This window comes from Leptinotarsa decemlineata, unplaced genomic scaffold, assembly GCF_025532065.1.
Source record: "Leptinotarsa decemlineata unplaced genomic scaffold, Ldec_3_MD MMD2_tig00026336_RagTag_RagTag, whole genome shotgun sequence".
Lineage (NCBI taxonomy): Eukaryota > Metazoa > Arthropoda > Insecta > Coleoptera > Chrysomelidae > Leptinotarsa > Leptinotarsa decemlineata.
The window spans coordinates 6,727,141-6,753,016 of record NW_027412692.1 but is presented as its reverse complement, the minus strand read 5'-3'; the positions used below and the strand labels follow the sequence as shown (position 1 = coordinate 6,753,016).

The window sequence follows — 25,876 nt, the reverse complement described above, 5'->3', positions numbered from 1 at the left end:
GTCTGTAAGTTTTTGCTTCATTTTAAACCAGTCGAACAATGATATAAACAGAACGGACTCATAACAAATTCAGTGTTTCTGCCTGAAGCAGTATTGATTAATAACATGTCGGCGATGTTAATATAACATAACATCAAATGCTGAGATCATTTGCATGAAGGTAGGTCGCGACGAACCCTACATATGACGTTAGGAAACTCAAAATGAGGTTATGGTAGACCAAGGTATTGATAACAAAAACAATCAGAGTTATGGAGTTTCAAAATATGAAAATATCAACTACTTAGAAAAGTTCTTACTCAGAGAACAATTTTTTCAATTCAACTTAACTAAAAATAGAGCAGACCGATGTATTCGAAGAATATACATTAGCTGTTCCCATATCGTAAGCTTTGGCCTATTCCACATCATGGCTAAGTTTTCTGAGACCTGACAACCTTCTGCACTTGCCCAGCCAGCATATCTGCTGTATTACGGAAAGCTGAAGTATGAACTATTCGATCAGGGATTTCATTCAACAGAATGGTCTGAGTAGAGGCAGTGGAATGCAAAAAGTGAATCTCGTCTCATGCGGATAAAAAATTTGATAACTGCATCGAAGAGAAATGACACAGATCCAACCCTATCATGATCACGGATGCTACAAAGAAAGGGTTTCCAGCTCCTGATAACTTAGCAGACTAGAAACAGTACCATTTTGTTATGTAGACACCCCGGACACAAAAGTCCGCGATTTTACAATTGCCGTTGAATTATATTTATTGATCTGGCACTACGGCTGTACAAATATTAATTCAACTAGCGCAATATTTACTCAAAGATGATGAAGGTTTCATCGTTGATAAATTGCTCGATTCTTGAGAATACATTAAAGCTTTCTTCAAATTATGATAAAGAAACTTTGAGATTCGAACATGAAAATTCAATCACGGTTTCTGTAAACACTGTTAAATACCCACAGTTTCAGTTGCTAGGGAACTGGAATCTTGGTTAGCGAATCCCTAGTAACTGATCTGGGTTTAATTAAACTTCTGGTGAACTGCCACCAGTCCTCAAATATTATGTTACCAAAATAACTTTCAGAGCTTCTGTTTATGTTTTCTATTTTCAAGTGATAATCAGATAATATAATGAAGTTGGAATTTCTGTAGTAATTGGGATATGTAATATTTGAGCTGACTCATAAATGTGAGAGTGGAATTACCTGAGAATTTCAAGTTTCTACATGAAAGGTTCGCCTTTCCACAATAAATAACAAATGGAAATCTTAAAAAATCGACCAAACATTGTTCTGCTTAAGCAATGTTAGTACTTTTTTTAAGGAATGAAACTGGTCCGAATGAAGCTACCGACTTCTTTATCATTATAAGACGAAAGTGACATTCTTGTTTAAAACCATATAATATGACTGCAATTGATTCGCTTTCGTTCCTTAGCAAAATACATGACCTATTGAAAAGAAACATATCATCCAACTCTTTATATGACAGAGACCAAGGAAAAATGTTGCTGATTTTTTATATATGTTTGGAAAGGTTTCCGCGGTCAGCAATATGATAATCGGACGTCCCAGGTTTTTGTCGCTGGTCTCTATAAGGGTCTCAATCTGCCAAATCGACGCTTGGGAGTAGTCTTCCCTGCCGAAGAAGACTAATGATGATACAGAAAAGAAAGAAAGATTATCAGAATATTGAAGTAGAAATATCTTTTCTATTTGAAACCAGACAAAGGTAATGAGGTTGTTATATTGAAATTTGAAGTTTTTTTATCTCCTGAAGACGCCAACTTGGTTGGTGAAACGCGCGTTGATAAGAGGATAACCATTTAGCTATATCAATAGAAAAATTATCGAAATTTCATTCTCAGTTTCGCCAATCGTAAAACCGAAATAATGGCTGGTAAAACAAAACAAATGTTGTGTAGAGTGATCTGTTACAATCTTAAGTATTGCCAAATTTCATGAACAAAAAACAAGTGTGAGCAATAATAACGTTGAAGATATTGCGCTGGTTTGAAAAAAATGGTATTTGTATTGAACCAGTGAACCACAAGTATTTATACTGCTATATCGATGAGTTCTTAAAACCTTATCAAATTAAAAAAAACCTTGCTTCTCCACCGTTTTCCACCTCCAACTATTTCGCATGTTTGATAAACTCATCCAATAATAAAATTAAAACAATATGATCAATAGTAAACTCAAGACTAAACAGGAAAAAACAACAAACCGATTTTTCATTGAAACATCAGGATCAATTAATAACTGACGGCATTGAAGTTGCAAACATTTTTGGCAGATTTTTTGTTGGTATTGAATATCAGTTACAATCTCATTTTGGAAACAACCTATCTGAAATGTGTACAACTTCCAAACGCCTAGTAAGCAACTCATCTGATTTCAACCATTCTCCTCCACCGAAATAGAAGAGATTATAGCTGCAATGAAAAATAAAAAATCAACAGGCAAAGATGAGGTGCCGGTATGCCTTCTGAAAAAGTGCTCAGCTGATATTGTTCCCTTGTTGGCTGAGATACTAAGTATCTCATTTGAATTAGGTCATTTTCCTTCTGTAGTCTCACCTATACATAAGAAAGACGACCTGTTCTCAATGCTCAACTACAGACCCATCGTCTTACTCAGTTATTCTCAAAAGTATCAGAGAAGGGTATTTGAAAAAGAATCAATAGTCTTCTTATGAAATACAATATACTGAATCAAAACCAACACGGATTCAGGGAAAACTACTCAACCGAAACGGCAACAACTTCTTTTGTACAATTGGATGGATTAAAATGAATTTATTCTCGGACTGTTTTTTGATCTCTAGCGTGCCTTTGATAGCCTCAATTTTGATTTTACATTGTCAAAATTATCAGCAATAGGATTACGAGGTAATATACTTGTTTGGATTCAGTTATTCCTACATGGGCGAATACTCATTGTGAGGGTGAATAATGAAATTTCAAACGAGTACCTGGTTAATTCGGGAATACCTCAAGGAAGTGTGCTCGGTCCCCTACATAAGTTACGGCGAAATCTTCATGTATGCAGACGACACATCTATAATCGAATCTAGTATAAACGAAGGTGAAGTGATGTTTAAAACAAAATAGGTCCTCTACGAGTTCGATGAATGGGGTCACAAAAATCGCCTAATGATGAACCACTCAAAGACAACACTACTAAGATTCCACTGTCCCTGTGTAGATCCCATAATCGCCCAAAATATCACATTTAGACAATATAGTTACCTATTCAATTCCAAATGCAATTTTTTAGGCACAGTTCTAGATGAAAATCTCAGCTGGGACGAATACATTAACAGCATTTGTTCTAAACTAAATAAACAATACTTTACCATAAATAACCTGAAAAGCTGCCTGAACGAAGAAGGGCTAATCGCAGTCTACTATGCCCTCGTCTACTCGACCATTAGTTACAACATCTTAGCCTATGGGCTAGCAACTTCCAGTGACAGAATTTTTCTGGCACCAAAAAGAATAATCCGTGCTATGTTCAGACTAGACTATCGTGAGTCCTGCCGAGGAGTATTCAGAACAAAGCAATTATTAACTTTCACAGGTATTTATTTATATAAACTATTAACATATGTTTACAAGAATAAAAATAACTTTGAGCTTAATAGCGACATTCATGGCTACCAAACACGACAGACAAAAAAATCAATTCAGATCGCAAAAGGTGAAATACTCTAGTTATAAAAAATCACCAGACTACGCTGGTATGCAGTACTTCAACATTTCACCAAATGATTTGAAAACTATAACAAGCCTGGCCAGATTCAAACATAGTCTCGAGTCGTTTTTGATCACGAATACATTTTATAACATTCAGGAATTTTCCTCTCTCTGCAACATTATTATATTGTCAAAATTCATGCACTTTAAACATTTACTATTTATTATAATGCTAACCTGCATTTCTATGTTGTCCTATATGAAATATTATTACTGTTGCAATGTTATTTTTCAATTGTATTAAGTTTTATGACCTGTCAACCCGATGTAAATTGGTAATTTTATGATCAATTAAAATGTCTGTCTGTCTGTCCATCATATCATCACTATTGCTGAACATATGGATTCAGTTTGAGAAAGGTCAGACCCAAACAGCAGTATGCCCAAGACTCTTATCGCATTCACAGCTTTTTCAGTTAGTACTTATCTACAAAAGACAACTGTTGAGATTTCATGATATTCCACTCATGAGTTTGTGAGTTATTATGCAAAAAGCAACACTAGTTTTCAAAACAACGGATCAAAAACTATTTCGTGCTTTGATTTCACACTGCTTCTTGATGGAAAAAAATACGGTTCAAGCAAAGCAATGGCTTGAAAACTGTTATAGGGACTCCACTCCATCAGAAACAACAATTAAACGTTGGTTTGTTGACTTCAAACTTGGTCGTAGAGACACCGATGATGCAGAACGCAGTGGACGTCCTAATAATAATGAAAATAATAGCTTTATTGTCCAACAGTTACCCATTTACAGGACAATATAAAATGTTAATCACAATACTTAACTATAAACTAAAAATAAAATGAAGAAAAAAGAAAAACTGATTCTAATTACCTACTTCAAGTACATGTTAGCAATTCTAATAATGTTATGAAGGTTAGTGAAGAATAAATCACCATGGGCACAAATGATATTGAAATTTGTGAACATAACATATATTGGGGAATTAGTTTTAGTAATAATGTAATGTTTTAGTAATTAGAATTAGTAATGTTAGTTCTTGCTCTGAGAGGTCTAAAAATGTATTGAGATCGTGAAGCTGGCCGTGGTACATTAAAGTTAATTTTTTCAAGAATTTTAGGACAGTCGACTCTCTCATTCACTAACTTGAATAAAAATATGAGCAACGCACATTTTCTGTGATGCTCTAAAGTCTAAACTATAACAGTTCCAAACGTTCATATATGACATCATTACTGATAGCTCTCTCAGGGTAAGAACCATCTATTCTGAAAATTAGAAATTTACATAACTTTCTCTGAACTCTTTCAATGGCTATGTTATGAATCTCATAGAATGGACTCCAGACGATACTTACGTATTCTATTTTCGAACGCACGTAGGTGAAATACAACAGCTTCATGACTTTAATATTATGAAAGTTTCTGCAATTTCTAACAATGAAAGATTCTCTGAAAGATTCTGAAACTTTTTGTGAAATATATCTACCAAATGTTAATTTATGATCGAATATTACCTCTAGGTCTTTGATCTCATTACATCTCAGCAGATCTGAATCCTGTATTACATAAGGGAATGTATAAACCACCTTTTTTCGACTATAACTCACTACTTTACATTTCTCCACACTGAGTTTCAATTTATTATTGCTACACCAAGCAACAAGAAATTCTAATTGAGATTGAAGATTTACACAATCACCTACTTCCTTAAATTATAGAAAATAATTTCAAGTCATCGGCGAAGATTAACCGCTCACAAGCTAAACTTTCACATAAGTCATTAATAAACAATAAAAACAAAAGAGGACCTAGGTTGGAGCCCTGAGGCACACCAGAAGAAGCTATATATGTTTTAGATTTATAACCGTTATAGGACACAAATTGTTTTCTACATGTCAGATAGGATTGCATCAGCTGACAGGCAGTATTTGAAAAACCAAAACTCATCAGTTTATTGAGCAAGACACCATGATCAATTTTATCAAATGCTTTAGAGAAATCTAATGCCTCGGAAATAAATGGAGTAATAATGACTAGATTTGTAACAGTAGAACGCTTAGTAACAAATCCATGTTGATGTTGAGATAGTTGCCGTTGAACAGAAGCATATATGCGATTATATAAAATAATCTCAAAAATTTTAGAAATCATACATAAAATAGATATTGGTCTGTAATTCTCTATATATGATTTTTCACCACTTTTGTATACAGGACATACTTTAGCTAATTTCCAAATATCTGGGAATGTTCCAGATATCAGACATGAGTTAAAAATTGTCGTTAAAGGTTTTGCCAATGCTCCTGCACAATCCTTCAACAAAAATGATGGGATCATATCTGGGCCTGATGTCAGTTTGTCCTTTAGTTTTTTAGTTGCAGATACAACCACATTTTCTTGAATAGGGTAAAAATTAATATCAACATTATTATGTACCAACTTTGTTCAAAAGTGAGCCAGATTTTGAAGGAATTACATAGGTCTGATAGAAGAAACCCAATGTAGGTTCTGTCAAGAAGAGGAAGAAACCGCACTGCATGTGATCTGTAAATGCGAAGTGATAGCAAAGCTGAGACACGCAAGATGCGGGGAAGAGAAACCAAAGGCTGCCAGATATATGAAGGGGTCAGTATCAAGGCTATGGAGTCTCATCAAAGAGATCAAGCTAACAACCAAGGATCATCACAATGGATCTGAAAAGGAAGCAGTGAATTAGGCCATGAGCTAGCTCCCCAACAATCCAATCTAATCTATTGAGAAAGTTTTGTTCAAAATGGGTACACAGTAAAAATAAAAATCTCAAAGTGAAGAACATTATCTCGATTTAAAGAAATCTTGCTCTCCTATATTCATGAAGAAATATTTTTTTAAACTGAGATACATATTCTCTCAAGTTGAATTTGAATCATTATTTCAAATGGACTGCATAAACGCTTCTTTTAAGTAAAAAAAATATTCCACCAAGATTGTGCATACATTTCAATAGAAAGCTTAAGAGAAGTAAGTATGCATTCTTTAGTTTAAGCAAGATTAATCTCGAAGCAAAACAGTTTTGGGTTTTGAAAGAATGATATGTTTACTTGGAATATGAGAAATTAATTGTTTTCCTTTGAAGAGAAGCATTTTTCATTGAAACGCTTCTATTTGTATAAATCAAATAAACTCATTTACTTCATCAAAGATGAACTTATGCTTCTGTTTATAAACTGTCCCTCTCATTTAGATCTATTCAGTTACTTAAATCCAAAGTATCTCTATAATATGAACAGCTATAAGTGGTAAGGAAAGAAACTAAGTAATACATTACATATTATGATTGGTTTATTTGAAGCAATTGCAAATCATAAATATTATCCTGAAAAAGCATGTGTTAAAAAACAAAACGTAATATAGAACTAAATTTTCTTTGCTAATCTTTGCGTAAATATCATATTCCAACCGTATACTTTTGAGAGATCATACAGTTATATAAATAACAGAAATACACATTCAATAAGACAACATGTATAAAAAGGGGCATATTCTTGACAAATTGCAAATTAACAAATAAAATAAAATCGAAGCCTATAAACAACATTACAACTCAGACAGGAAAATAAATTAATTTATTAGTAATTTTACAAAAATGAAGGTTTTAAAACTAGATGCCATTCTGGTAAATAACATTGAAAAAATCACTATCGTCGATCAAGTTCTGCATTCTGCTTTTGTTTATCCATAATTGCCGGAATATCAGCACATCATTCTTAGCCACTATTTCAAATATATAGATAGCTAAAAATATGAAAACAGCTGCCATTTAATAAACAAAAAAATTTTTTTTTCATTAAAACACTGTCTAAGTGGGTTTATTCCGTTAACCAACCCAATTGTTGTTCGTATGCGAATGACAACCCTCAAAATTTCAAACTTGTCTGAGGTTTTATTATTTATATTTAACATACGATTCCTAGCATGTTAAAAGGTGCTTAAACATTATTTGATCAGAAATGAATAATCAATTCAAAAGACGTACCTCAAATCCCTTTGAAGTGGACAGAAGTCTATACAGAATAATTGCCTTTCAAAATAATAATTTTGGAACTGTTATAGGAATTCAAAGTGACGTGTGAATATTATTAGAGAATCAATGTAACTCATGATCGTACAAACATACTTACAGGAATATGATTCGCTATTTAAATAACAGCATTCACTGTTTTCACGTTTTTGAAAATTCATATTTCATCTCTATAGTGAGTTTGGTGATATTTCTACCTATTTCTTAAATTCCTAAAGGAAATCTATCAAATAATTTGAAGCTGAGTAGGGTATATTCAATTTGTTTCTAATGAATAACATAAAAATATTTCTGAAGTAATTACAGAAAGCAAATACGTATCGGAATTCAACAAATATTCACATGTTGAAATCGGGAAGTGGCTGTCACATATAGAAGCTTTTTATACATACTGGTTCCTGTTTTGGTATTTTTTGTTTTATAATTTATTGTCGAAACTATAAGTTCCTCTATCTTTCAATAAAAAATGAATTCGGTCTAAGAGAAAATCAAATTTTATTAAGAGAAAATGCTCTTATTTGAAACAAGATAAAATGTATGTTCAAAACAAGAGATTGGCAAATTTGAATCAACGTGGAGGATTTTTTTCAGTTAAAATTATTATACACTTGCAGAGCTCGGCAAATGTAATAATGCATGTGTGAAAAATTACGGAGCATTGGTATAATTTTCGCAAAATGAGGGCAAAATTAAGAGTTGCCGTCAAAGTCTTCGGTACTACGTATACAACGCGGTACTTACTGATATACCGGAGTTTTATCCAATTATAATACTTACCCATGAACATATCTTTCAACTGTGCAAGACCCCAAGGTATGGTAGATACCAAATAATCGGAAAGAAATTGCACTATCTACAGACACATACAACACTTCCTCCTCAAAATCGTAACACACCAACATCACTTTCCAACACATACTGGCGCGTTCGCGATGCTTACAACGGAATTCCCCGCTCCCCTCTCACTTAACAGGGTCATAGAAAGACCACAGCACCACAGTTTTTTTCAAACTGAAATGAATGAAATACTTCTTTTAAAGAAACCCTGTTCATTCTATACAAAATTCCTGTTATTTTCAGCCGATCATAATATAGTTTTGTATGTAGATTCATAAAACTCTTGTTATGAACGAATTGAGTTATTTGAAGGAATACAGTATTAAATACAAACAAACATTATGTGTTCAGATCAAGTTGATATTGCTCTCCATTTGAAACAGTTTATTTTTTCCTTCAAATAGGTGATAGATTTAGAGATGATATTATATTTTCTTGATTCAAAATAGTTCATCTTCGCAATGATATAATCAACGAATGATGTCGTTGAAAGGCCAAGAAATTTGATTTCTTTGTTGAAAAAAGTGTGAGTAATAGTTTTTTTCCACAAGAGATAAAAATTTCAAAGCAACCTATGATCTTCTTTTGAAGAAATACTTTCTACTGTGTACCGCGCGAGATCACTGTTGACTAAAAACAAGAGAGTCTTGATGATTCTGACCAGTGTTTGGCCATTTTTAAACATAACAATCTAAAATTTTTGTGACAATGGATGAAACATGGATCCATCACTTCACTCCAGATTTAGAACGATCGTCGTCTGAGTAGAGAGCAACTGGTGAACCTCGTCCAAAGGCCCAGAAAGCATAACAATCGGCTGGACAGGTTAAGACTTTGCTATTTTGGGATGTGCGTGGTGTAATATTCATCGACAATCTTGAGAAGGGAAATACCATCAACAGAGAATATTATATAGGATTACTGGAGCGTGCGAAGGCTTAAATTGCAAAGAAACGACCGCATGTGGCAAAGAAAAAAAATTGTTTCAGCAAGGCAACACACCGTGTCATAAGTCAATCAGAACCATGGCAAAACTACACGAATTTAATTTCAAATTGCTCCCACATCCACCGTATTCGCCAGATTTGACTCTCAGCAACTACTGGCTGTTCGCAGATCTCAAAAAAATGCTCACTGATAAGAAATTTCGCTTGAATGAAACTGAGGCCTAGTTAAAGGCAAAAAATAAATACTTCTACAAAAGTGGTACTAAAATATTGGGGCAGCGCTGGAGTGATGATGGAGATTACGTTGATGAATAATTCTTCTTTTGAACAAAAAACGCGTTTTCTTTCTCAGACCCAGAACTTTTCAGCCCATGTGTTAGAAATTTGATCCGATGCTTGAGTAGCAGAAATACAGACATTTGATTACACAGTTAACATTATAAAACAATTTTGTTCAAATAGTAGACTTTTGTTCATCCAAAATGAATTTTATTGCATTACTGTAGCATCAGAGTATTCAGAGATCTCTGAATGATTAAACTATCTAGAACAATTCTCAGACACTGTACTGAATATTCACATAATTCTCAACAAACGAGAATGGTGGCTATTTCCTCTGAAGCTGATGAGAGTAATGATTTACGCGTTGTGAAGTTTCCGCAGCGTTTCCTCTAAAGCTGTCACAGGAACTGACACTAATAAATAATGCCAAGATTGCACTAAATATTGTACATTTAGCGACTCGAAACGAGTGATGAAGAAGTTGAGTATTAACCTCATTTTGATTATAGGAGGCCTTGGTTTCCGTCAAGAACGATACGTATCATGTGACATCATTAACATCGGTTGTTTAATATTTCGATACTATATTCTTGGACCTTTGGGTCTGTTCTGTTCTGAAGTGTGTATTTTGATAAATTATTGAGAATTTCGTTCAGGTATTTAGATATTTTCCAATTTTCTTTTGCTTAATATGTCTGTTTGTGTGTCTGGTTGTCCTTTATTTTCCTTCTAGAGTTTGCGTTGAATGGTTTTGTTGATCTCCTTTCTATTTCTGCACTTCTGCTCAATCTTATTTCAGTACCAATTCCTGTTTGATAAAACTTGAAAGTTTCTCAGTCATTATTTTACACTCATTTTTCATTGTTTCACTCCACAGTGTTCTTCATTCTGAATCATGGATTTGTAGATACATTCTGAAAGTGAGGTCCAAACCTGAAAGGATGACTCTTTTCCCAGAAAAATGGCATTGCTATAATTCCAATTGAAAAGTGATAAAATTAACTGTCTTCTTTTTGAAAATCTGTAGATTTCTGTTCATATATTCACAAAGAATAATTGTTTGATTCAATTATATAACTTGCTCTTGCCACTTTGATTCTTCTACCGCTTCTTCATTTTCCGATTTTATGTAGACCAGATATTTGTTTATTTTTCTCCGCTCATTTATATTTCGTGCTTTCGTTCATCTCCCACCATTATCAGTGTTTTTGTCATCTCCCTAGTAATATTCATGTCATTGGTATACCACAATTTTGAAATTTGTATTCCATCTCAGATTTTTTTATCTTTCTCCTACTATTCTTCATCTTGGAATGCACACTTGTCTAACTTCCAGAAATGGTATACATTATGTGGAGCAAAAATGTACTTTTTGAATTTCCTTGAAGATTTTTCTTTTACTTTTCAGTTATCCATAATTCACAGTATTTCATTTTTCCTGAACTGTATTATATCATTCTATTCGTAAATCTCAATAGGATTTATCTGTACTGGAATCACTTTTGTTGCTGGTCATCTTTTTCTTAAACTTCATTAAATAGACCCTTCGAAAAGCAGCCCTTAATCTCTCCTTCATATTTTTCAGTGTGGTTGGAGAAATGTCGTAAACCTCATTTTTCAAATATCCCCATTGGAAAAAATCGAGGTCAGTCAAATCTGGTGATCTCGCTGGTCAATTTTGTGGTCAGTATCAATCCATTTATTCGGAAACCACATATTCAAAAACTGTCTGACACTGAATTTGAAATGTGCCGGAACTACATCCAATTGTAACCACATCCGTATGGTCCTATAACTTGTGTACATATAATATAATTTGGACGGTAGCCGGTCGGGTTGACGTGGGTGGTTTGCGTGGTTCGAGCCGCAAGACCCGGATGATCGATTTTCACTTCCTATCGTCCAGTCTGTGTTAGGAATCACACGTTAAAATGTAAGACCTCGTTGGTCCTTACCTCGCACAAGTTTCGACTCTTGAGAGTTGTCGCTCATAGGGAGGCGAAAGCTAGTTAACGGAAAAACATATTTTTGTTTATTCCTCTCCACACGTTAATATACCATCTATTCTGGTGATCCAGAGTGCGGAAAAAATGAGGATTCACTTCACTATAATAATGAAAGTTGTTTCTGTGCACTACGCCATTGTTATGAAAAGTAGGATCATCAGAAAATAAAATGGAATCCAAAAAATGTTCATCCTCACTCTCATTTTCAGTGATAGGTTTTGGTATGTTTGCCTTTTCGCAAGCTACACTTCCAGTCCTACGAAATTCGTTTGAAAACCAACTTGTTTGGATGATTCTGGTCTGGATATTTTTGGGCATACAAACTCGAACCTGCTCTTGAATGGAATAATTTCATTTTCAATGGTAATAATTCAGGGAATGTTTTGAATAACGTGTAACACGATAGCAGTTGATAATTTTTTTTTAACAAGTTGAATAAATGTCGTTTCAAAGCTGTCATGATTCAAAGAATGCATTGAAATAAGAACTACTATTTGGAAAAGCCAATTTCTAAAAAACTATTTAGATTAGGTATAGGAAACCCCCAAGTGAAAAAGTGATTTTTGAACATTCTGTATAGTATTGAGAAACGGGTTTCACCTAAACCAAAAGCCCGAACCCTCTTTCATGCTTGTTCAGAATTCGAAGGGATTATTTCTATACATTTCAATGTTATTAAGTTTTCAATTGTACCTAGCATTTTTATAAAAAAATCAATAATTCGAGAACGGTTATAGTTAGGTACGAAGAACTTTTCATGAAATCATATTATTTTTTCCCGACCTATACAAAATTGTAACGAAATACAGGTTGTTCCATTCAAAAAACACAACTTCGATATGTCACACTGTTTTGAGCCTTCCTGTAGACTACAAATTAATGCCCTTCTGCCTTAATCAATATACATATAATTAAATGGAGAAATTCTCGAAAAAATTATTGGTTTGGTTTACAGGGACCGTGTTGTATGGTATGCCCCACCCTGTATATCGGTACTATCTGTTTCGTTTAATCCCGATTGTTTTTCTAATATTTGTAATTTTCAGCTCGTTAACTATACGCTCTAATAGCGTTCATAGCTATGTTTCATGGTTATGTAATGTACTAATAAAACAAAGAATCCCTCGAAAGGCATCTTTATAATTTAATTTAGTGAACATGTGCACAATTTTTCATTCGGGTTCGTTCCGTAAGATGACTTTTCAACCAACAATGGCTTCATTTTACATTTAAAGCGAAATTATTCATAACCACTCATCATATGAAAGCATCACAACATCAAAACGCATTATGCAAATCATATTATCTCCTTCACAGGGAATCCAGTGCAACCCATTTGTTTGAAATAGGCTCACACAAAGCCGTTGGAATTGAAAAGCCACAAAACAAACCAATGTAAATCCCATTATCAAAGCTCAGTCACAATCTGCACTGATAGCACTAGTTAATTTAAAATAATGTTGAAAATGTGTCTGATTCATTCATAAAGAACAATATTTTGTTGTGTGTTCCGAACAGAAACTGAAACTGCTTTTTAGTATTGTTCATAGAGTAATCCATGTGCCTTAATGTATAAATTTTAACCTTCTACATAAAATGTCACCCCAAATTTGTTAACTAATTACTCAGTAGAGAAACCCGGATTCGATTCAGTTCATCAGAAGCGAATTAAGTATTTGTATTTTAGCTTGTATATCAAAAAGGTCATCTTTATAATGATTTCTCTAAAATTAGTAATACACAATTACATTATAATTCATGTAGAGCTGTGGCTCCTCGACTGTTTAATTCAGTACCGAGAGAGATGAAAGGTTCTGAAACAATTTACATTTTCAAAAAACATTTGAAAGAATTTTTGATGACCAAATGTTTCTTTTCCATAGTTGAATTTTTCCGATTCCGATTTTTTATCTACGTCGGTTCTCTTGCTAAATTCATTTGTTAATTCCTAGTGTTTGGCTAATTCAATTCTGCTTTTAGTTTGCCTCTATTCTATTCTTATATTCCTGTTTGTTTCCATATCACTTGAAGCAATAGTTAATTGAGGCGTATGTCGTCTTTCAAGCTCTATCTGGAAAAACATTGCTATATCTAAATAGATACCTACATTATCGAAACAATTTCTTCATTTCAGAATATCTGTCACATTTCACATTTTATCAAATTATTACTGATGCAAAAGTTGCCTATACAATTGTCAGTTGTCAAATAGTAAATAAATTATTGAAGTTTGTACACCTACACTGATTTGTATTTTTTTTTTCAGATTGTGAAGGTCGTTTCACATTGATTGTTTTTATCTGATTACATATTTTTAAATTGTCCTGATAATTTCAATTTTTTTGTAAGTGAATTGTCTGTATATCCATCAGCGACATTGGTAGACTTCCAGCCACCATATCTCTTCAAATTAGTGATGGTTTTCATTATCAGCAAATAAGGTCTCCGAAGTTTGACGAATACTATATGGCTTGTGTAATTTTTAGGACTGGGTAAATTGAAAAACTCTGCGATTCCTAACCCGAGATTCCAAAAAATGTGGATACCAATTTTTCTCAATTTGTGTTTTGTAATCTAGTATTTTCACAAGCAACATATCCTCCTTATCGTTTATTAGATCAATAGACATTTTTGTTGCTACTTTTATATTCTACAATCGTAATGTTTTGTTAAAATCACCTTTAGCGTGAGATATGTTGCATTATTTGCTCCCTAATGAATAAACAACATTCTTTCTTTTGAGAAATGCGATAACCTTTAAGAGAGTAGCTATGTTTACATTTTTCTCCGCTAAAATGGTACTTTTCTTCAAAGAGTAAATGCTCCACAAGGTACAGGATTTGACAGTTAAAAATTTTTGCGTCAATTAACTCATCCTCTGTAATAGTTTTGCATTTCTTCATTTCCATCCATTTCTCTAACGAATCATAAACTTTTTTGTACCTGGACATGTACTTTTCAGGCAATAATTGTACTGTAACAGCAGCTGCCACATTGGAAATGTCGTTAGGCACATTTTCGAACTTTCTTTCGTTGCTGCTTTCCATAGTTTATTGCGATAATTGCAAACAAAAACCATGCAGTTTTAAAAATCAAAATGTCAACTAATTTCATATCAAATAGCTGTTAGTCGTTATTTCACTGCTATGGTGATGATCAACTGCATTTATTAAAACCGTAGCTATTAATATTTTCATATTAACAATGACGAAAACGATGTCATTCTTTCCGGACTAGTTCGAGAAGTTCGTACTTCCCGAACTATGCCGGAAAAACGCTACTTTCTCGAAGAGAAAGCATCCGAGGAGTGGATACTTCTTGATCGGATGGCAAAAAAAGTATTTATGCGAATCTGACCAAAAAGTCTCATAGAATAATTGAAAAATTCATAACTCAAAAACTATGACACATGTGAAGGTGATTCGGATAGGTCTTATAGTTTCCTATCTGGAAAAAATGTTTAGATGTCTTCGTTTGGACCATCCTATATATTTGGTCAACCACTATTCTGTTTTTAGATTTCTGTTTGTCTTCATACCAGTTGAAGCAATAGATAATTTAGATGTGTTTTCTTTCAAGCTCTATCTGGAAAAACATTGCTCAAAAATCAATACATTTTCAAAACAATTCCTTCATTTCAGAATTTTTGTCATATCTCACATTACATCAAATTATTGCTGATGCGAAAGCTACCAATTCTATTCGATTACCAACTTCTCCCCAAGTTAAATATAATTATCAACTGAGATTCTTCTGGAAAACTTCAGTTGATCGCTACGAAAATGTCAAATGATCTATTTGATGGTTGGGGTTCAATCATCAAAAAACATGTCAAGGGTTGAATAAGTAATATCAACTAATTCAGCAGTCAAACAATCAATTTTTATATTGAAGAAGCCCACAGAAAACTCCGTGTCTGGTTGAGATACGTTGACGACACCTTCATGATATAGAACCATGGGAATACAGAACTAGACACCTTCCTGAAACACATCAACAACCTAAGACCTTCCATCACTTTCACAATGGAGAAGGAAGTCCACAACGAATTGCCATTTTTAGACGTATTAGTGAAGAGGACCGACATTAAGTGGGAAACATCTGTATACCGAAAACCCACTCACACGGGACAGTCTCTGAATCACGAATCCAACCATTATCAATCGACTAAAAGAGAAGAATCATCAAGACTCTATTAGACCGTGCTTTTGGGCTCTGTAATACGAAGGAAGGTCTCGAGAAGGAACTAGACATCATCAAAAATGATCTTCAACGGAATAGCTACTCCAAAGCGATGGTAGAAAATATTTTGGCTAAGCAAGGAGCCTAGCAAGGAAAAGAAGCCGTCACAACCAGTGCTTGCACTTCCCTACATCAGAGGATTATCGGAGAGGATAAGAAGAATTGGTTCCAAGTACAACATCAGAACCTGCTTCAGATCCGGTAACACTATCCGTAGTAGCCTCACGAAAACCAGGCCACCAAACGCGAACTGCGTTTCCAAGAATTGCATTTACCGGATACCCTGTGAGTGCGGAAAATCCTATATTGGTGAAACTAAGAGGCCATTGAATGTTCGCATTACCGAGCACAAGAAACACACACGGCGAGAAGAAACCAGCAAATCAGGAAAAGCAGAGCATGTTTGGGTCCATCAACATAACATCGAGTGGTCCCAAGCTGACGTCATACACAAGGAAGAACATTGGTTTAAGAGGAAATTCATGGAAGCCGCAACAATATATTCAGCCAAGCTAGCGTAGAGGTACGCAACATATGGAAACCTATAATCAAACGAAAAATGGCCAACTACCATCAAAACGTCATCTCCCACTAAGCTGGTGAAGCGGAAAAAGAAAAGCGGAGAGTATTCGAATGACCCATAAATAGTCATCTCTCGGAGGAATTAGTCCAGTCATCACCCGAAGACGATTGTAGATACTAACAATCGAAACGTCGTGAAGTAACTTGGCTTGGAGTCTCTTAATTTTTGTTTCTATTTTCTGTTCAGTTGTTCTATTTCAACTTGTATTTTATTTAACTTTTATTTTATTTCAGGTTCTTTTGCTCAATATAATTGTTACTTTCAGCTATTCTTTTTTAATTCTTCTTTTTAGTTTCTTCAAGGATTTCAAATCATTTTATATGATATTAGACAATGGGAGTTAGAACTAACGAAATTCATCATGAAACATTGTCAATCACCTTCAAACAAATCAATTTTTACTAATTTTATTGAGATTGACAGAACTCTTCAAACTGTAAAATGGAAGGTCAAGTAATCTCACAGTAATTATAGATAAAAATCGACAAAGATAAAGATCGTGCACATAGCTCGATCTCGGACAATTTTTATGAATCCATACCTCACAAATATTAGATTAACACTTCCATGTCTGACAGCAAATAGGTAATGTAAGACATAATCTTGCTGCAACCATTTTAGGACAAGTAAGTTATTCAGTCAAGTAGTCAAATAACATATTAGTCGATTTTGGGACCCCCTTCAATGCTTAATTCCACTCGATTAATCAGAGACAATCCAGGTGAACTCCAGTCAGCTGCTTTTCATTAAACTATCCAAGATTACTTGCTCCAGAACTCAATTAACATTTATGAGTTGGTAGAATATGAAATTTATTGCGAACAATGCCAAGAAAACTTTACCGCTGAAATAGTTTACAACCGATTGTTTTAGGGTAAACTCGAGTGAATTGGAAGATTACAGAATCGTAATTCGAATTTCAGAAGAACAGCATATCAGATAGAATCGAGGATAAAAGCAGAATTAACTAAACCGTCTCCCAACCGGGACCTCTCAACATTGACAATTGATAACGGCCATCTTGTTGAAGCTTCATATGTCATATTAATTGTCATACATTCAGTCCGTATTGCCAAATCACCATGGACGGATACAGCATTCAACATCACTGCAAATAATAAAAGTGTTTTATCAAAATGGGTGTTCTGTTCGAGCAGCATACCGCGCGCTTCACTCAGTTTTTTGTCTCCAGGATCTCCTACCGAGAGGGCTATTCGTAATGTGGTGGATAAATTTGAGCCCAATAGTTCAGTAAACGATCGAACAACTTCCGTATGTCGACGAAACGCAAGATCTGCCAAAAATAGAGACACTCAGTAGGTTGCGGCTGAGTCATACATCCTCTATTCTGGCACAGAAAACGTAATATCTTGAGCACGCAGAAACTATAGCATTGTAGTTGTTGTATTGCTGTTGTACAGCATTGTAGTTTCCGCTTTGAGAACAACCTAAGGACTCAGAAACTACATCAATGTAGCTTTGCACAGCATTGTAGTTGCTGTTGTTGTATTTGTAGTTGCTGTTGTACAGCATTGCAGTTTCTGAGTTGAGAACAACTCAATCACGCAGTAACGACAGCATTGTAGTTGTTGTTGTACATAATTGTAGTTCCTGAGTTGGGAACTACTCGAGCATGCAGAAACTACAGCATTGTAGAAGTTGTAGTTGCTGTTGTACAGCATCATAGTTTCTGCGTTCAGAACAACCTGTGGACGCAGAAACTCCATCATTGTATCTTTGTACAGCATTGTAGTTGCTGTTGTTGTATTTGTAGTTGATGTTGTACAGCATTGCAGTCTCTGAGTTGAGAACAACTCGAGCACGCAGAAACGACAGCATTGTAGTAGTTGTTGTAGTTGTAGTTCTTGTTGTACAGAATTGTAGTTCCTGAGTTGGGAACTACTCGAGCATGCAGAAACTACAGCATTGTAGAAGTTGTAGTTGCTGTTGTACAGCATCATAGTTTCTGCGTTCAGAACAACCTGTGGACGCAGAAACTCCATCATTGTATCTTTGTACAGCATTGTAGTTGCTGTTGTTGTATTTGTAGTTGATGTTGTACAGCATTGCAGTCTCTGAGTTGAGAACAACTCGAGCACGCAGAAACGACAGCATTGTAGTAGTTGTTGTAGTTGTAGTTCTTGTTGTACAGAATTGTAGTTCCTGATTTGGGAACTACTCGAGCATGCAGAAACTACAGCATTGTAGAAGTTGTAGTTGCTGTTGTACAGCATCATAGTTTCTGCGTTCAGAACAACCTGTGGACGCAGAAACTCCATCATTGTATCTTTGTACAGCATTGTAGTTGCTGTTGTTGTATTTGTAGTTGATGTTGTACAGCATTGCAGTCTCTGAGTTGAGAACAACTCGAGCACGCAGAAACGACAGCATTGTAGTAGTTGTTGTAGTTGTAGTTCTTGTTGTACAGAATTGTAGTTCCTGAGTTGGGAACTACTCGAGCATGCAGAAACTACAGCATTGTAGAAGTTGTAGTTGCTGTTGTACAGCATCATAGTTTCTGCGTTCAGAACAACCTGTGGACGCAGAAACTCCATCATTGTATCTTTGTACAGCATTGTAGTTGCTGTTGTTGTATTTGTAGTTGATGTTGTACAGCATTGCAGTCTCTGAGTTGAGAACAACTCGAGCACGCAGAAACGACAGCATTGTAGTAGTTGTTGTAGTTGTAGTTCTTGTTGTACAGAATTGTAGTTCCTGATTTGGGAACTACTCGAGCATGCAGAAACTACAGCATTGTAGAAGTTGTAGTTGCTGTTGTACAGCATCATAGTTTCTGCGTTCAGAACAACCTGTGGACGCAGAAACTCCATCATTGTATCTTTGTACAGCATTGTAGTTGCTATTGTTGTATTTGTAGTTGATGTTGTACAGCATTGCAGTCTCTGAGTTGAGAACAACTCGAGCACGCAGAAACGACAGCATTGTAGTAGTTGTTGTAGTTGTAGTTCTTGTTGTACAGAATTGTAGTTCCTGAGTTGGGAACTACTCGAGCATGCAGAAACTACAGCATTGTAGAAGTTGTAGTTGCTGTTGTACAGCATCATAGTTTCTGCGTTCAGAACAACCTGTGGACGCAGAAACTCCATCATTGTATCTTTGTACAGCATTGTAGTTGCTGTTGTTGTATTTGTAGTTGATGTTGTACAGCATTGCAGTCTCTGAGTTGAGAACAACTCGAGCACGCAGAAACGACAGCATTGTAGTAGTTGTTGTAGTTGTAGTTCTTGTTGTACAGAATTGTAGTTCCTGATTTGGGAACTACTCGAGCATGCAGAAACTACAGCATTGTAGAAGTTGTAGTTGCTGTTGTACAGCATCATAGTTTCTGCGTTGAGAACAACCTGTGGACGCAGAAACTCCATCGTTGTAGCTTTGTACAGCATTGTAGTTGCTGTTGTTGTTGTACTTGTAGTTGCTGTTGTAGATCATTGCAGTTTCTCAGTTGAGAACAACTCAAGCTCGCAGAAACTACAGCATTGTAGTTGTTGTAATTATAGTTGTAGTTGCTGTTGATCAGCTTTATAATTTCTGCGTCGAGAACAACCTGAGGAAGCAGAAACTATATCATTGTAGCATTGTACAGCATTGTAGTTTCTTATTGTTGTAATTGTTATAATGTCTACCGCAGTAGTAGACTAAACGTTAGGCATAAAAACCAGCAGAGCACGGCTGAAAAATGCAGATTATAGCTTTGACACAGTTGACATTTGTTAAAAACAAAAAATAATAGCAAAAGGAAGTGAACACTACCCACTACCCACCCTGTCGTATGAGTGTTTATCTCAAACACAAATCAGAATATATTACCAGCCTTTCTGCTTCCGTGATAAATCTGATAGTGATTTTCATCTGTCGTAGAATTTGAACTTCTTCAGAAATTCTGAATAAAAATTCGAAGATCGCAAAATATTCATATCCTTCCCAGAATTCCTCATGAATAGATACGGTAGTATTTGCCGCAAGAGTAAATTTGAATAGCGCAGTCGAGGCAACATTCGACATCGAGAGGTGCAAAGTGGAAGGAAGAATGAGAATGCAGCAGGAAACCGGACATGTCTTTCCGTCACAATCTAAGGATACCTTTCCTGAAAGTTCCTTTTGCGTCGATCCGAGTGAGGATAGAGGAAGTGGGAATTTAGTCGCAGTTCGAGTCGCTATCACGTAAACAAGTATTGTTTTCATTTTTGCTCGTTAATGGGTTTGTTATTCTTGCTATTCACCAACAGGTTATAGGGCACATGTTCAATGATAAATCGTTGATTATTTTTGTGTATTACATGTTATCATTGATCTACAGTCGTTGCTATGAGAAAGTGTGTTTGAAGAGTTTCAGAATAATACCAATTTTCATAGTTTAAAATCATCACGAAACTACTTGAACATTTTTTTGTGTCCAGAAAATACTACCTTACCAAATCGTATCACATAACCTATTGGAGCTACTAATGGGATAATTATTTCGAATTGAAATTCGAAATATTCACGTTTTTTCGCAGTAAAATTTAGCAAACGTCTATCTTAACATCACTTGCGGACACAAAGAAAACGCTAAAATATTGTGGCTTGTTTTCAGGCTCTGAGTATACGAGAATATATTGAAATACCGGACGAATTTCGTAAATAATTTGCTTTCCTCGAATGTAAGTAAGTAAGTAAGTAGCTTTATTCATCATTAAAACATATACACAATTCAGCCTGCTGGTGAACATATATATACTTATCAGACTAGTCAAAATCTTAAAACTAAGGCTAAAAATTCAAACGAATCCCAAATATAAATATAAAACATTATAAAAGAAGAAAACTCTACGATATATATATACACTTATACATACATATAATATATAGGTTACAATAATCATGCCGCCAGGTATTCAGAGAATAGAATACGCCGTTACAGAGAAATGAATGTAGCTCAGTCTTAAATTTACCCGTCTTGTTTGGTTCCGAGCATAACTCCAAGTTTTTCTTGTAGCATTTTATTTGTTGGTATTTATGAGATTTCTGTCCAATAGTCAATCTAGAAAGCGGTTGATAGATTTTGTTCATATTTCTTGTATAATAGTCGTGGATGTCTCGATTCTTGGGTATAGTGTGTTTGTTGTGTGAAATCTATAATTAGTTTGAATATGTAAAGACTGGGTAGGGTTAAGATTCTTGTTTTCCTGAACAATTCTTTACAGGATGCAGTAGGTGACGTTCCCATCATGCATCTCATTATTTTTTTCTGTATAATAAATGCATCATTCAGATTACTAGATGACCCCCAAAAAATGAGGCCATATGACAGTATGCTTTCTGCATGTGCAAAATATACCATTTTCAAGACATCAAAACTGACTGTGTTACGTAATTGCCTCATTAAGAAGCAGATACTGCTTAGTTTGGCTACTACATTATTAATATGTTCTTTCCAGGTCATCTTATGGTCCACTGTGACTCCTAGGAATTTTATCGATTCAGCTTTTTAAATTGTTTGGTGGTTCATTGTTATTGTTAGAGTATTATCAAAGCTGCCATTCTTGGGTAAGAATATCATAAAGTGAGTTTTTTCTGCATTAACAGATAATCCGTTATTGTGACAGTAATTATAAAATGCCTGTGCACTTACATCAGCTCTGGCAGAACACTCTTGAGCTGTTGAGTTCCTCAAGCAGAAGTTTGTGTCGTCTGCATATACAATTTCTAAATCTGCTTGTCTGACTGAGTGAGTCAGGTCATTCATAAACACTATGAACAACAGTGGGCCAAGTACTGAACCCTGTGGTACCCCCTGTGCGACAAATTGTTTATCAGATACATTATTATTCAGTACTACAGCTTGCCTTCTTCCGTCAAGATAGGAGCGCAGCCAGTCGTTGCCTATTCCTCTAATTCCCAGATACTCCAGTTTATCAAGGAGTAGTTTATGATCTACCATGTCGAACGCCCTACTTAAATCAAAATAGAGTCCAATAGGAGTTTCTTTTTCATTCCATGTGTCATAGATAAAAGAAGTGAGTTGAGCTATAACAGTAGTTGTAGATTTTTTCCTCCTGAACCCGTGTTGGAAGTTCTGTATCAGATCATTTGACTCAAGAAACTCTACTAGTCTGGAATAGTAGCATATATCAAATACTTTGGCTAGTTGACTTTGCAGACAGATGTTTCTATAGTTCTTTGTGTCATTTGTTGTTCCTTTATTTTTATAGATTGGTATTGATTTCGACAACTTCAGTATGCTGGGGTATTGTCCACATAAGAAAGATTCATTGACGAGATAAGTCAGTGGTTCACTGAGAGCATGAGCAGATGCACTCAGCACTTTTCCACAAATTTCATCAATTCCAGTGACTGGGAGAAAAAAGAAAGTTTTGTATTTACGAGGTGGAAGTTTGATGTTAGTATAATTTGGTTTGTTATCTGGAAAATTAGTGAAAGACTTGTTGATTGCATTTACAATGTTTGATATACCTGATATCTCCTGTCCATTGTAGATGATGGTATCAGGAACATTTATTTTCCCTGTCTTCTTTCCATGTTTCATTTCGCCAACTATCTTCCAACTTTCCTTCACAATGTTTGTGCTAGTGGCTAATCTGATATTATTGTATGTGTATTTCGTTTTATTTTTTAATTGATTATATATAATTTTTAGACTCTTATATCTTTTTTTGATTATAACATTATCAGTGGATTTTGCCAGCCGAGACATTTCACATAAGGTGTGTACCAAGACTTTTTCAGTTTTTGTTTTCATTTTTTTATGGGGAAATGCTCTATTGAAGTGAAACATGAGTATGTCATAGAATTCCTGAAACTTATTATCGAGACCTGAGGCTGTTTTAATATCCACCCATGTTTCTTTCCATAGCGCGTTAATGAATGATTGAATGTTATTATCATTGATGATTCGTTTGGATATTGGACTGTCTGTTGTATTTTGCTTAACATTACCAACTAGGATGCTACATACCTGAAATGTATGATCAGACATATAAGAATCTTTCACCCATACTTTCTCTGTATTTGCATCTGTGAACATAACATCTATTAGTGTTTGTGATGTGCTCTGTATTCTTGTTGGTTCTTTGATTACATTAACCATATTAAATTCTTTAAATAAGTTGTTTACCGGCTTGGAAATATTACTGTCAGATAACATATTTACATTTATGTCTCCACAGAAAAAATAGAAAGCATCATTTACATAGATTCTGTAAAGCAATTGTTGCAATTTTTCTATGAACACTATTTCATCACTTCCCGGTGATCTATATAAAACAATTATAAATAGTTTTACATTAGTTTCATTAATTTTAAGACAAGTAATATTAACCTCAAATATTTTTTCAATGGTTTCTTTATACTCTATAACTTTTGTATCAAACTTAGATTTGGCAAATATACAAACGCCTCCATGAGTGGCCGTTTTCCTACAGTAGCGGGATAAAAGTGAGTATCCTGTTAGATTAATGTAATTGAATTTATCTTCTGTTAACCAGTGTTAACAGCTTGTCGATTACTACAAGAGAAGTCGATAGAAGTCGAAATGAGAGAAATTTTCTCTTGAGTATTCTTGTCAAGACAAGACGAAACAAGTCTAAAGAAGGCTACGCTCACCGAGTCCTTCAAGAGAAGTCGATATAAGTTAAAATAAAAATGAAAATTTCTCTTGGGTATTCTTGCCAAGATAAGACGATACAAGACTAGAAAAGGCTACGCTTACCGATTGCTGCAAAGGAAGTCGATATAAGTCGAAATCAGAGAGACATTATACCTTGGGTATTCTTGTCAAGACGAAACAAGACTAGACAAGGCTACGCTTGTCGATTACTACAAGAGAAGTCGATAGAAGTCGAAATGAGAGAAATTTTCCCTTGGGTATTCTTGTCAAGACAAGACGAAACAAGACTAAAGAAGGCTACGCTCACCGAGTCCTTCAAGAGAAGTCGATAAAAGTGAAAATGAAAGAGAGGATTTCTCTTGGGTATTCTTGCCGATCGCTGCAAAGGAAGTCGATATAAGTCGAAATGAGAGAGACGTTTTACCTTGGGTATTCTTGTTAAGACGAGACAAGACTAGAGAAGTCTACGCTTACTGATTACTACTAGAGAAATCGATAGAAGTCGAAAAGAGAGAAATTTTCTCTTGGGTATTCTTGTCAAGACAAGAAGAAACAAGACTAAAGAAGTCTACGCTCACCGAGTACTCCAAAAGAAGTCGATAGAAGTCAAAATGAAAGAGAAGATTTCTCTTGGGTATTCGATACAAGACTAGAGAAGGCTACGCTTACCGATTGCTGCAAGGGAAGTCGATATAAGTCGAAATGAGAGAGACATTTCACCATGGTTATTCTTGTTAAGACGAGACAAGACTAGAGAAGTCTGTGCTTGCTGATTACTACAAGAGAAATCGATAGAAGTCGAAACAAGTCAACACAAAGCATTTTCTCGTCGAGAGAAATGATATTCTTGTCGAAACGGGAAGGAAAATTTTTTTTGGGTATTTTCGTCAAGACAAGAGGCAACACTATGAAAGGCATTGATGGTGAAAGGTATCAGGCATATCTACAAATTCACTTATGTAACTATGGTATGATTACTTGACGTGGGACTTCATACTGACAGTTCGAATAAGGTATTCTTCGTTACTAAAGTAACACACCGGCTTACGAAGCCGGTCTAGGCCAACAAGACATCACTACATTCTACATTCTCGTAATGTCTTGTGAACCGTCAAATCTAATTATCATCTTCGATACATATTCTATAAACTACTGAAATTTACTTTTGAGTATCATGTATTTGAATTCACATGCTGATATAGAGTTCACTATCTTCAACAGTTACCAGTGATATATTTGAGTCCACTATGTCACCTTCGTTTTTCAATTTAATGCTCACTTTACATTCACATATTTGTCATCTCATTAAACCCTTCTTCTCACCGCAACCATACCAACCTCATAATTGCGACTTATAATTGAAGCTCCGCCTGTAATTTATGTTCTAGGCAAACTGACAAAGTGTTGAACCACGTAACGCAAATAAAACGTCTAGCAAAAGTGATTTAGAGTTAGTTTTCGTTAAAAGGAGTGTTCTCGGTCGTATTTGCACCACCTTCTTGTCATTTCTTTGAGTCCGTAATTAGGATTTAGCGTTGACAGGTGACTAGGCGAAACCTAATGGAA

At 35.0% G+C, this 25,876-nt stretch overlaps 1 protein-coding gene across 28 annotated transcripts in view; it reads left to right on the top strand.

The window, feature by feature from the left end:
- LOC111502284 (immunoglobulin superfamily member turtle) overlaps positions 1-25,876 on the top strand; it is a 278,977-nt gene that overhangs the window by 138,499 nt on the left and 114,602 nt on the right. For 14 of the 28 annotated variants that reach the window (XR_012467466.1, XR_012467465.1, XM_074183319.1 and 11 more), the window contains exon 1: positions 20,989-21,348. The exons of 3 other annotated variants lie outside the window; for them this stretch is intronic. The gene's annotated coding sequence lies outside the window, so the exon portion shown is untranslated. Of the gene's footprint in view, positions 1-20,987; positions 21,357-25,876 lie in introns of those variants that run through there. 11 more of the 28 variants (XR_012467464.1, XR_012467467.1, XR_012467468.1 and 8 more) reach the window with 5 other exon arrangements.